This window comes from Carcharhinus amblyrhynchos, chromosome 20 (genome assembly GCF_965287045.1).
Source record: "Carcharhinus amblyrhynchos chromosome 20, sCarAmb.v2.hapA, whole genome shotgun sequence".
Classification (NCBI taxonomy): domain Eukaryota; kingdom Metazoa; phylum Chordata; class Chondrichthyes; order Carcharhiniformes; family Carcharhinidae; genus Carcharhinus; species Carcharhinus amblyrhynchos.
The window spans coordinates 40569671-40582527 of NC_137343.1; the positions used below are offsets into that span (position 1 = coordinate 40569671).

Consider the following 12857-nt stretch of genomic DNA (forward strand, 5'->3'; position numbering starts at 1 on the left):
AAGAGGATTGGGAGAGGTTTAAATGTCAACAAAGATTGACAAAGAAGTTGATAAAGAAGGGTAGGAGAAACTATGAAGCTGGGCTAGCGCTTAATATAAAAAAGGATAGCAAGAGTTTTTATAAATATATAAAAAGGAAGAGGCTGGCTAGGGTGAATGTTGGTCCTTTAGAGGATGAGAAAGGGGACCTAGTGGTAGGGGATGAGGATATGGCTAAGGTATTGAATAACTTTTTTTGTTTCTGTCTTCACGGAGGAGGACATGAATTATTTGCCGGGTGTTAGCGATGGAAAGGTGGTAGGACTGGAGGGTCTTAATGACATTACTGTTACTAGAGAGGCGGTGCTCGACAGACTGGAGGGGCTGATTGTGGACAAGTCCCCAGGACCGGATGGAATGCATCCGAGGGTTCTGAAAGAAATGGCGGAGGTGATAGTGGATGCCTTGGTGGTTATTTTCCAGACGTCGCTGGATTCCGGGGAAGTGCCGGATGATTGGAAAACGGCTAATGTTACGCCGTTGTTTAAGAAGGGTGCCAGGCAAAAGGCGGGGAATTATAGGCCGGTTAGTTTAACGTCTGTTGTGGGTAAAATGTTAGAATCTGTCATTAAGGAGGAAATTGCGAGGCATCTTGAAGGGAATTGCTTGATAGAGCAGACGCAGCACGGTTTCATTAAAGGGAAGTCGTGTCTGACAAATTTACTGGAGTTCTATGAGGATGTGTCTAGGGCGGTGGATAGAGGAGAGCCAGTGGATGTGGTCTTTCTAGATTTTCAGAAGGCGTTTGACAAAGTACCTCACAAGAGGTTATTGCAGAAGGTCGAGGGACATGGAGTTGGGGGTAGGGTGTTGGCGTGGATAGAGGATTGGTTGTCAAATAGGAGGCAGAGAGTGGGGGTCAACGGGTGCTATTCGGATTGGCGGATGGTGACTAGTGGAGTGCCCCAGGGGTCGGTGCTGGGGCCTCAGCTTTTTACCATTTATATAGATGATCTGGAGGAGGGAACCGAGTGTAGGGTGTCGAAATTTGCTGATGACACCAAGATTGGGGGAACGGCAAATTGTGCGGAGGGTGTGGAGAGTCTGCAGAAGGATCTAGATAGGCTGGGCGAATGGGCCAGGAAATGGCAAATGGAATTTAGTGTTGGCAAATGTGAGGTGGTCCACTTTGATAGGAAGAATGGTAGGAAGGACTATTACTTACGGGGCGAAAAACTGCAGCAGGCGACGGTGCAGAGGGACCTCGGGGTCCTTGTGCATGAGTCGCAAAAACCCAGCTTGCAGGTGCAGCAGGTGGTCAGGAAGGCGAATGGGATGCTGGCCTTCATAGCGAGGGGGATTGAATATAAAAGTAGGGAGGTCTTGCTGCAGCTGTATAGGGCATTGGTGAGGCTGCAGCTGGAGTACTGTGTGCAGTTTTGGGCGCCGCACCTGCGCAAAGATATTTTGGCCTTGGAGGGAGTGCAGAGGAGGTTTACTAGGCTGATACCGGAGTTGAGGGGGTTGAGCTATGAGGAGAGGCTGAATAAACTGGGCTTGTACTCGTTAGTTTAGAAGAATGAGGGGAGATCTCATTGAGACTTATAAGATGATGAATGGGATGGATAGGATAGAGGTGGAGAGACTCTTCCTGCTCAAAAAAGACAGTAGGACTAGGGGGCACAGCCTCAAGATAAAAGGGGGGCGGTTTAGAACGGAGTTGAGGAGGAACTTCTTCACTCAAAGGGTGGTGAATCTCTGGAATTCTCTGCCCGTTGAAGTGGTGGAGGCTGCCTCGCTAAATATTTTTAAGACGCGGGTTGATGGGTTTTTGATAAGAGAGGGGATTAAGGGTTATGGGGAGAGGACGGGAAAGTGGAACTGAGCAGCGACAGATCAGCCATGATCTTATTGAATGGCGGGGCAGGCTCGAAGGGCTAGATGGCCTACTCCTGCTCCTATTTCTTATGTGGAATTTTTTTCTCTTTGTCTTTACTATTTTCTTTGCCCACCTCACCGAGCAGATGTCTTGTGTTTGAGAACATGGATTAGATGCTGCTTTAGCAGGCACCTAAGAGTCACTGCTGTTGATTAGATTTTCTCGTGCTGCCCTCAGCTCAAAAAACTTAGAGTGAAAGCTGATCACAGCAAAAAGAAGTGGAGCATCTAGGACCCGAGTGAATAAGACAACTAAATGATAACACCCTAACCTATGGGCCATAGTTTGTTGTCAAATGGCACTCGCTATTAGTTATGAACAAGGTTTATAGCAATTTCAGATGTGATTAAACACAAAATCCAGAGGTTGCTGTTTCAGATGTGCAGTTCTGCTTTTAATTGCAAAACTGACATTTTTGTCTGACCATTTAAAAACATTGAATGGCATGCAGTTTTGTACTTGCGTGTTAGGTACAAACCAAACTTACCAAGTACTGTGTTTTGAGTTGAGGTATCCTTTTTAGATGTGGTAATTGTGTTTCACTTTTGTTCCTCCCTCTCTCTCGCTTCAAGTTAGGCCAAAGGGCCTATTTCCATGCTTGTAAACCTCCCGGACTCTTTCTCTCCCTCCCCACCTAGCACTCAATCAAATTTTAATTTGTGTTTTTCTCAGTGGGTTACAAAGATGCACAGTTTCTTGTCTGGTTCACTCAGTCACCAAAATGATATCAAGTCACACTTTCAGAACTTGCAGTGGAAGCTATAGCAATTAAACACAGGCAATTGTAGCCACATGTTGTTTGTTGCCCTGCTGTAACAAGTAAGATTTAAGGTTTGGAAAATAAACAAAGATTGTCAGGAGAGGGGATAAAATATTAGATTGAATGGGGGGAGAAGGGCATGACAAGAAACAAAGAGTGAGTTTTTAAAGTTGTAACATTTATTTAAATCTCCTGTAACAACCTGAAGGACTCAGACTTCATTATTTATGGTTAAATTCCAGTGCCAGAGAGGTGATTGACAGGAATTAATCATTATCACATTATTAGAAGGTGCTTGTGTTTATCAGCTGTTACTAAAGAGGTTAATCATATCTATTGCACAAATATAGCACTTCCATATCATTCAGTGCATGCCAATGGCAAGGCACACAGCAAAATATAATCTTTGTGCAGTTTAATGATGGAGCAAAGCAATTTGTTGTTTTTTAACCTTTAGCCATATGCAGAAGTGCATACATAATTGTAAGCTCCATTAGTTTCATGCAACATTATTAGGACAGCAAAACCTGGCCCTAAGTTGAGAGGTAATCTACAAGACGAACCCTGAGAAACTGCCCTTCCAATTCCACTCTTCCCAACCACCCTTTTTTTTAAAGAAGCTCCCAGCCTCTCTAAACAATTAGGCACCTCTTTTGCATACCTAACAAATAAACGAACTCAAATTAACTTGGGGACAAATTAAAAGGGGTAGCCCCCCAAAAGGAAGAGGGGGACGGTCCAAACAGAAACCAAAGTCCAAAGGAAACTTACAATCACATTTTGATTTAATGTTTTAAGGGTCTATAACGCACCCCAGCCCCTGCGGTGCCCAGCAGGTGTGGAAGGCATCAACTGCACCCGTGGACACCGCATGCTCCCTCTCCAGGGACACCTGGCCACGAACGTAGCCATGGTAGCGGGGCAGACAGTTGGGATGGACAGCCCCATCAATCGCCCGCTGCCACTAAACAGTTAGGCATATCAGTGGAGGCTTTCACCATCCTTATTGAAGGCAGTGAGCCTGATTGAACAACACAAGTGGTGGCTGCGTTCTACCACCACCTCCAAGTGCCTATTAATTGAGACGGTATCTGTCAACAGGTTGTTTGTTTCCATTGAGGGGAAAAAGTTGCAGCTGAATCCAATTCTTGTCAGAGGAGTTCACATGCATCTGCCAGGATCAGTTGCAGTGTAGCAATTGGGAGGGGCTTTAGTGCTGGAAAATCTCACTGATTCAGACTCAAAATTGGCTCTATTATCTCTGCAGATGCTGCCAGACCTGCTGAGATTTTCCAGCATTTTCCATTTTTGTTTCAGATTCCAGCATCCACATTTGCTTTGAGTAATTGGGAGGTTTCTAGCTGGTCTTGCAACCATTTTTTTCCCCAGCCAATTAAGACTGAGACCTGCTTATAGCGCACTTTCCTCACAACAACTGAGATCAGTTTTCTAAGGTAACTGCTGAGGCCAGCAATAGGACGGTCGCACACTGGTCCATGTATTCACCAGCTGAATTTGCATTTAAACACTTTTGCAAGATTTCTGGTCGTCATTGTTCCATCATACTGTAATTATTGTTTTGTCTTAGAATATAGAACACTACAGCACAGTACAGGCCCTTTGGCCGTTAAGTTGCGCTGACCAGTGGAACCAATCTAATGACCCTCTAACCTAAACTATTCTAATGTTATCCATATGCCTATCCACTGACCATTTGAACGCCCTTAAAGTTGGCAAGTCCACAACTGCTGCTGGCAGGGCATTCCACGCCCTTACTAACCACTGAGTAAAGAACCTACCTCTGACATCCGTCCTATAATTACCACCCCTTAATTTAAAGCTATGTCCCCTCGTGTTAGCCGTCACCATCCGAGGAAAAAGGCTCTCACTATCCACTCTGTCTAACCCTCTGGTCATCTTGTATGCCTCAATTAGGTCACCTCTCAACCACCTTTCTAACGAAAACAACCTCAAGTCCCTCAGCCTTTCCTGGTTTTCTGACCTAACTTCAGGACCGAATATATACAAGAGAAGTGGCAGTGTCATCAAATTAATGTTATTAGACGTCATCACTATAACAATGTTAATGCATGATATCTAATGAACTCTAAGGCTTCGTGGCCATTTTTAAAATCTACCTTTAATTTTCTGGCAGCAACAACCAGAAAAAATTCATGGAGAGGGGAGCATTTAGACCCCCCCTCCCCGGCATGTTTTCTATTTTTGACATTGCGTTTTTGGGAAAACAGGTAGGAGATGAACAAGATGTGTAGCAAAGCTAAATGACAACTGGCTTGTGTGGGCCTCAATGGTCGTGCCAAAAGTAACAATGGAATATAAGTTGCTTTGATCACAAGATAATGTTGGGCAAGCTAAACAGTCTAGTTATAATATCTGTGCATGAATTGTGTGCTGCAGAATCTTGACTAAAGTTCATGTTTGAAGTAAAACATCACCCCTAAGACCCCATGACCACAAATATCTTTAAGACCTGATTAAAACCTGAAATAAAAGGTAAAATAATGCAACTGTGAAAATGTTCAGGTCATGTCGAGTCTGTGGTGGGCGAAGCATAGGGCTTATGTTGTCAGAAGTGTTTTGTGAGAACTCTGCCCAAGGTCATTGACCTTGAATGTTAACCTTGTTTTTTCCACTACTAACGTGGCATGACCTACTGCATGTTTCCAGCATTCTGTCTTCATCTGAAAATCTTGATGCTGAGGTTTGATTGTGGAGTGTGTGTGATGGACATTATAGTGCCATCATTGACCATCATTTTGTTAACATTGCTACTGTCATCATCAAGGAATTTCCATCTGCTTTGTTGTCGTTGCAAATGAATGCACATTTGTGGACACAAGTTTTTGGAAATGGGGGGAAATTTGAGGGTGTATGGAAATCGATACCTGCTTCCTTCCCTCATGGAAGTAAAAGTATATAATGTGTTGGTGGAAATTGGTGAAATTTGGACTTTAAATGTTCCTTAAAAGGAAGACTTCTAAGAGTCTGCAGACAGATGTGTCTGCATCTCTTTGAAATACACAGCAGTCCTTGGCAATGCTTGGTAAACATTAGTCACTTTGTTCGGTTGAAAGTATAGAAGAAACCCTTAATGCAGAAAAACCACTGGCACACTTGCTGATTTTTGTCTCTCTAAAGAAACATCTTGAAGTTAATGAGAAGCAGACACTAAACACTGATTACAATTTGACATTTTCAACAGTAATAAGTTCCCATTATTGTGTTGATATTCTGCGTCATCAGCTCTATTTAATACTCAGTGGAAAATAATTGCTCTAACAATTAATCACAATCAAGTGCAATTCAAAGCAATTTACTGCTCTGCTTTGAGAGTTCTAGAGACATGAGGCAAATGTATATAACTACACACTTTTTTAATCAATCCAGACTACGTTTGTCACAGTCTGAAATTAAAGTTCTACTTACTGGCGTCACAAGTAGGCTTACATTAGTACTGCAATGAAGTTACTGTGAATATCCCCTAGCCGCCACACTCAGTACCTGTTTCGGTACACTGAGGGAGAATTTAGCATGGCCAAAGTACTTAACCAGCACGTCTTTTGGACTGAGGGGAAACCAGAGCACCCAGGGGAAACCCATATGGACACCGGGGAGAGCATTCTGACTCCACACCCAAGCCAGGAATTGAACCTGGGTCCCTGGTGCTGTGAGGCAGCAGCGCTAACCACTCTGCCACTGTGCTGAAGTGGGCAAGTTAACAAAAGTACAGCTCTCCATCTTAATCACACTTACCTTCAAATTTAAAATCAATGTTATTTTGGGTTCACAGAAATTACAGCACTAAAGATCATTTGGTTGGTCATGCCTGTGCTAGCTTTTCAGCTGAAGATTTTCAACAGTAATTCCACAGAGAAATCAGCTTGTTTATCCTGCAGTCAATCTGTGACAACACATGACATGACTTTGCCTCAGCTTCCACTGTCAGGATTGATTCCTCAGCCAGTAGGAATGGAACCTGTTTTAACTGTGATGAGAAATTGCTGCCTTCCTCTTGCCCCAGACACCCCATGAGTAGGTGGGTTAGCATGTTAAGTTGTCCCAAAGTGTCCCAAGATATGATGGTTGGGGGGATTGGCAGGGATTATGGGGATGGGGCAGGAGATGGGTTGGGTAAGATGCTATGTTGAGTCAGTGCAGACTCGATGAGCCAAATGGCCTTGCTCTCTGCACTGCTGTGATTGCATGCCAGCCTGTGTGTGTGTGTGTGTGTTTGTGTGTGTGTGTAGCAGTTTAGTGCAAGCCACTGCAGGTATTGAAGTGAGCATTTGATCTTTTCTGATACAGACCATTTTATAGTATTAAAGGATGGGGACGCAGTTCATCTGAGCTGTAGAAACTTTTTCATTTTGACAACGACTGTTACGTCTTCAAGAAGTTCCAAAGCACTTCACAGCCAGATAATTATTTTTGAAGTGTAGTTCTGTTGCTAATGAGGCAGTTAGTGTACAGCAGTGACCCACAAGCAGCACAAGATAAATAAGTAAGTGACTGGTTTTGGTAGTGTTGATTGAGGGATGAATGATTGAAAGATGAACAAACAATTTCCTGTACTTTGTGCAGTTTTAGTAATGCAAACTTTTCTGTACACCTAAATGGACAGGCAGCTGTTTTAACAGCTCATCTTTTTAAAAAAACAAGACCTTCAATAATGCAACATAGGCTATGATTCTGCACTGACGTATTTGTCCTGCAGCGTGTCTTGAACTTGCAGTATTCTGATTCAGTGGCAAGATTTCTACCAGCTGAGCCAAGGTGCCTCTAAACAGAATGGACTGGATGTTTCATTGGCCCTGTGATTTGAGGAGTTTTGTGTTTTTAAGCAAACAAGGATCAGTTTCAAAGTCCAGTACTTTTTCTAAAGTTCAATTTCTTACTATTCATGTGGGAGGTACTTTTAATACTATGGATAATAATTGCAGAGAATAGCATTCATCTTACAGAGCTGCCAATGCTGCAATCATAAATGAACTCAGTCCCCTGAATCTAGATGTTCTAATTCTCTCAATGCAGGGAGTTCCATTAACCACATTATTTCGTTGCACACTTCTAACCCATACAGTTTCTCAACTAGTTAGTTCCAATGATAACATTACCAAATGTATAATTTCATATCCTTTCTCCTGCATGATTACCACTGTTTCACAAATGTGAGAAAACCATGTGTTTGGGAGAACCTAAATCATTGGTTGTGAACTGCAGTATGTCTTTCGGTTTTTTTTCTACTTGGTTTTAGATCCCCAAGAAAATGGTTACATCATGCACAGTAGATTTTAAAGATTTGGATAGATTGACAAAAATGTGCAAATTGCCACAAATCACTAGCAGGGACCTGAAATAAAGGTGAATGGTCAGATAATCTTGGAATGCGTTGCCCTCAACAATTGAACAGCCCATCCATTCTCTCTCTTTGAGATTGACGTGTGAACAATAGCTATTTGGATGAATTAGCAGTGAAAGTCTGACAACCATGAAACTGCACAGCAACAAGTTAATGCCTTCAGGAGAGGGGAAAATATTGGGTAGGGGTCTAAAGAGGAAACAAGCAGATGTATATTGCATGTCAAAGCAAATATATCTGGTAAAATGTGCCTCAAGATCCCCCAGGTCAGTATGCATGCTTCCGATCCCTCGGTAGCCAGCAAGAGATTGCTCTGAGGTCAATATCCTGACTGAAAATGCATCAGCAGCAGATCTATACTCTGGTAGGATTAATGATCGCATTGTTCGAATCAAGAATTAAACTTGTTACAGAGCACTTCATCTGTCAGATTGTGGAGAGGTAACTTGTTTTGTGTTACCAATGCACTGTGGACTAATGTGTCCACAGAAAATACATGCCATGCAGTGTGAACATTCCTCATTCACTTGGAACTTTATCATTCTCATTTGTACATGCTTTGAACAAATAGAAAATACTTTTGTGTGATCAGGTCTTTACACACTGTGCACCAATGATAAATGCTGCCTATAACAATATCGTTTTCTCGGGAGCACCTTTTAGAGGATAAATCCTGAAATCTCATTGAAAAGATAGCTTCCAAACTTGAACAAAAGCATGTTACTAGATCTGTTCTTTTGAAGGTCCATCTATTTTTTTTTTCCACAAAACATTGCCAAACTTGAAACAGAGATGTTTGCTAATAGATTAACAGTTACCTGAGAGGGAAAAAAACTTGCTGGAGTTTGGGGATGGCGGTACAATCATTCATATCACAAGTGTTTATTGGGCATCTGAATGCTGCATAATCTTGAGTAACTGCCTATTTCCTGCTTTGTATTAAACATTTACAGAGGGGTACAGTATTGTGAAAGAAAAACGGGATTAGTTTGATTCAACAGCTATCGCACCATCAGGAGAAGCTGTTTTTTGCTGTACTTTGGTAAAATCAGATTTGAGTTGTTAAGATTGTCTTCTCTCTCACACACACACACACACACCATCTCTCTCTCACTCTCATTCACACACACACACCCCCCAACACCAACACACACCCCCCAACACCAACACCAACACACACCCCCCAACACCAACACCAACACACACCCCCCAACACCAACACCAACACACACCCCCCAACACCAACACCAACACACACCCCCCAACACCAACACCAACACACACCCCCCAACACCAACACCAACACACACCCCCCAACACCAACACCAACACACACCCCCCAACACCAACACCAACACACACCCCCCAACACCAACACCAACACACACCCCCCAACACCAACACCAACACACACCCCCCAACACCAACACCAACACACACCCCCCAACACCAACACCAACACACACCCCCCAACACCAACACCAACACACACCCCCCAACACCAACACCAACACACACCCCCCAACACCAACACCAACACACACCCCCCAACACCAACACACACCCCCCAACACCAACACCAACACACACCCCCCAACACCAACACCAACACACACCCCCCAACACCAACACCAACACACACCCCCCAACACCAACACCAACACACACCCCCCAACACCAACACCAACACACACCCCCCAACACCAACACCAACACACACCCCCCAACACCAACACCAACACACACCCCCCAACACCAACACCAACACACACCCCCCAACACCAACACCAACACACACCCCCCAACACCAACACCAACACACACCCCCCAACACCAACACCAACACACACCCCCCAACACCAACACCAACACACACCCCCCAACACCAACACCAACACACACCCCCCAACACCAACACCAACACACACCCCCCAACACCAACACCAACACACACCCCCCAACACCAACACCAACACACACCCCCCAACACCAACACCAACACACACCCCCCAACACCAACACCAACACACACCCCCCAACACCAACACCAACACACACCCCCCAACACCAACACCAACACACACCCCCCAACACCAACACCAACACACACCCCCCAACACCAACACCAACACACACCCCCCAACACCAACACCAACACACACCCCCCAACACCAACACCAACACACACCCCCCAACACCAACACCAACACACACCCCCCAACACCAACACCAACACACACCCCCCAACACCAACACCAACACACACCCCCCAACACCAACACCAACACACACCCCCCAACACCAACACCAACACACACCCCCCAACACCAACACCAACACACACCCCCCAACACCAACACCAACACACACCCCCCAACACCAACACCAACACACACCCCCCAACACCAACACCAACACACACCCCCCAACACCAACACCAACACACACCCCCCAACACCAACACCAACACACACCCCCCAACACCAACACCAACACACACCCCCCAACACCAACACCAACACACACCCCCCAACACCAACACCAACACACACCCCCCAACACCAACACCAACACACACCCCCCAACACCAACACCAACACACACCCCCCAACACCAACACCAACACACACCCCCCAACACCAACACCAACACACACCCCCCAACACCAACACCAACACACACCCCCCAACACCAACACCAACACACACCCCCCAACACCAACACCAACACACACCCCCCAACACCAACACCAACACACACCCCCCAACACCAACACCAACACACACCCCCCAACACCAACACCAACACACACCCCCCAACACCAACACCAACACCAACACACACCCCCCAACACCAACACCAACACCAACACACACCCCCCAACACCAACACCAACACCAACACACACCCCCCAACACCAACACCAACACACACCCCCCAACACCAACACCAACACACACCCCCCAACACCAACACCAACACCAACACACACCCCCCAACACCAACACCAACACCAACACACACCCCCCAACACCAACACCAACACCAACACACACCCCCCAACACCAACACCAACACCAACACACACCCCCCAACACCAACACCAACACCAACACACACCCCCCAACACCAACACCAACACCAACACACACCCCCCAACACCAACACCAACACCAACACACCATCACTTCCTTGGGTTACTCCCTTATTCACGGTCGGGTGCAGTTTTGTGGGTGGTAGTGGCTCTTCAGGACCTTGCAGTTTTTTTATAAGCCTTGCCATTGAATGTGGACAGAACTTTTAATTGTGTGAGACTTCAAGGTTAATCTTATTATCGACCAGTGTTATCCATGCATTTTACACTGGGGTCACACTGTAGTGATCGTAACGTGGGAAATCTCGCTGATTTTCTCTCTTGCTCTGTCAAAAATATTGACGCCATTTCTATTGCCCTCATCGATGTGCAGGCTGATGTCGGCTAACCCAGCACAAACTGGGTTTGAACCTTAAATTTAACAGTTTTGCTTGCAGGAGCGTTTGCCTGTTGAGCCATTAAAAAATGCATTTCTCACCCTCACCATCCTTTGCATCTTGTTTCTCTTCTTAACTCTCCCAAAGTGGGTGAACTGTAGTCGGTTATGGCTCTGCAAGCACCATCATGCACCTGGGATTTCCCCCAGGTGGGTATTTACCATGTGGGAACAAAACAATAAGCATAAAGAGCCTACTTATAGTAGACTGGGTTTCAGCCATGCCAGACCTAACCCTGACATCACCTTAAGTTCTTACAGACAGACATATGCACGCATGCACACACACACACACACACACACACACACATCCCAACACGGATCTCGCAATAAGAACTTTGGTAACTTTTTTTTTTCCCCTCAATTGTTGAAGGACTTTGAAGATTGCACTCCAGTTGTTGTCCTGGCACAAACTTCACACACAAAGGCCACTGTGAGATTAAAAGCAAAACAGATATATGATGGGTAAAGTTCCAGCAAGAAAATTGTTTAAACAAGGTGAAAGAATAGTTAAAATCCATGGAAAGTGATTTGGCTGTTGACTCGTGGTCAGGGTATTGGTGATTATATGGAGATCAAATTAAAACTTTGGAATTTTGCTTAGAACATTGATGAAGATGAAATTTGGCTTGTATTTGATCAAATTTACAAATTACATTTTTGAGTTGTAAATTTTACTTGTATGTTTTGGAAAGCAAAGTGAGGCTGCATCCATTATCCATATATGGAATAATTCTGTAAATGACTGTGTAAAATGAAACAAACTCCCATTCAAGTAGGTTTATAGTTTGCGGTAGTCCAGCTTCTGTATTTGTATTTTGTTTGTTCATTGTTATGACTCAGTAACATTCCATGCTTCACCAACCAATATTTAACTTGAGAGAATCCAAACTCGGGTCATACCACAATTTGCAGGAGTGCCAGGTTACTTCAATGGAATGATCTTCCACTGTGCTGTAACTGCATCCACTGCAAAGAAAACCACAAGAAGTTCTCAACCCCATTTTTAATTTGGTATTTTCACTTGTTTCCTATTGTTGAAAATATAAGTAACATTTGGATACTGGCACGCAGAGCTCTGCAAAATATGTAAATAAACATTGACCGATTTCTGTGCCCACGTGGGTACGCAAAAAGTCTTGTTATTATCAACTGGTGTTTTCATTCAAGCGTCCTTTCCTATTTCGTGTTAAGCAATTATTGATGAGCCAAGACCCTGATCATCAGCAGTTCCTGTGACTGTGGAAAGAAAATCTCAGACTGACCTAG

The 12857-nt window shown here is 44.6% G+C and overlaps 1 protein-coding gene across 2 annotated transcripts in view; it reads left to right on the top strand.

The window, feature by feature from the left end:
• The window catches only part of mlec (malectin), a 50741-nt gene that overhangs the window by 22638 nt on the left and 15246 nt on the right, over positions 1-12857 (top strand). The gene's annotated exons all lie outside the window — the stretch shown is intronic.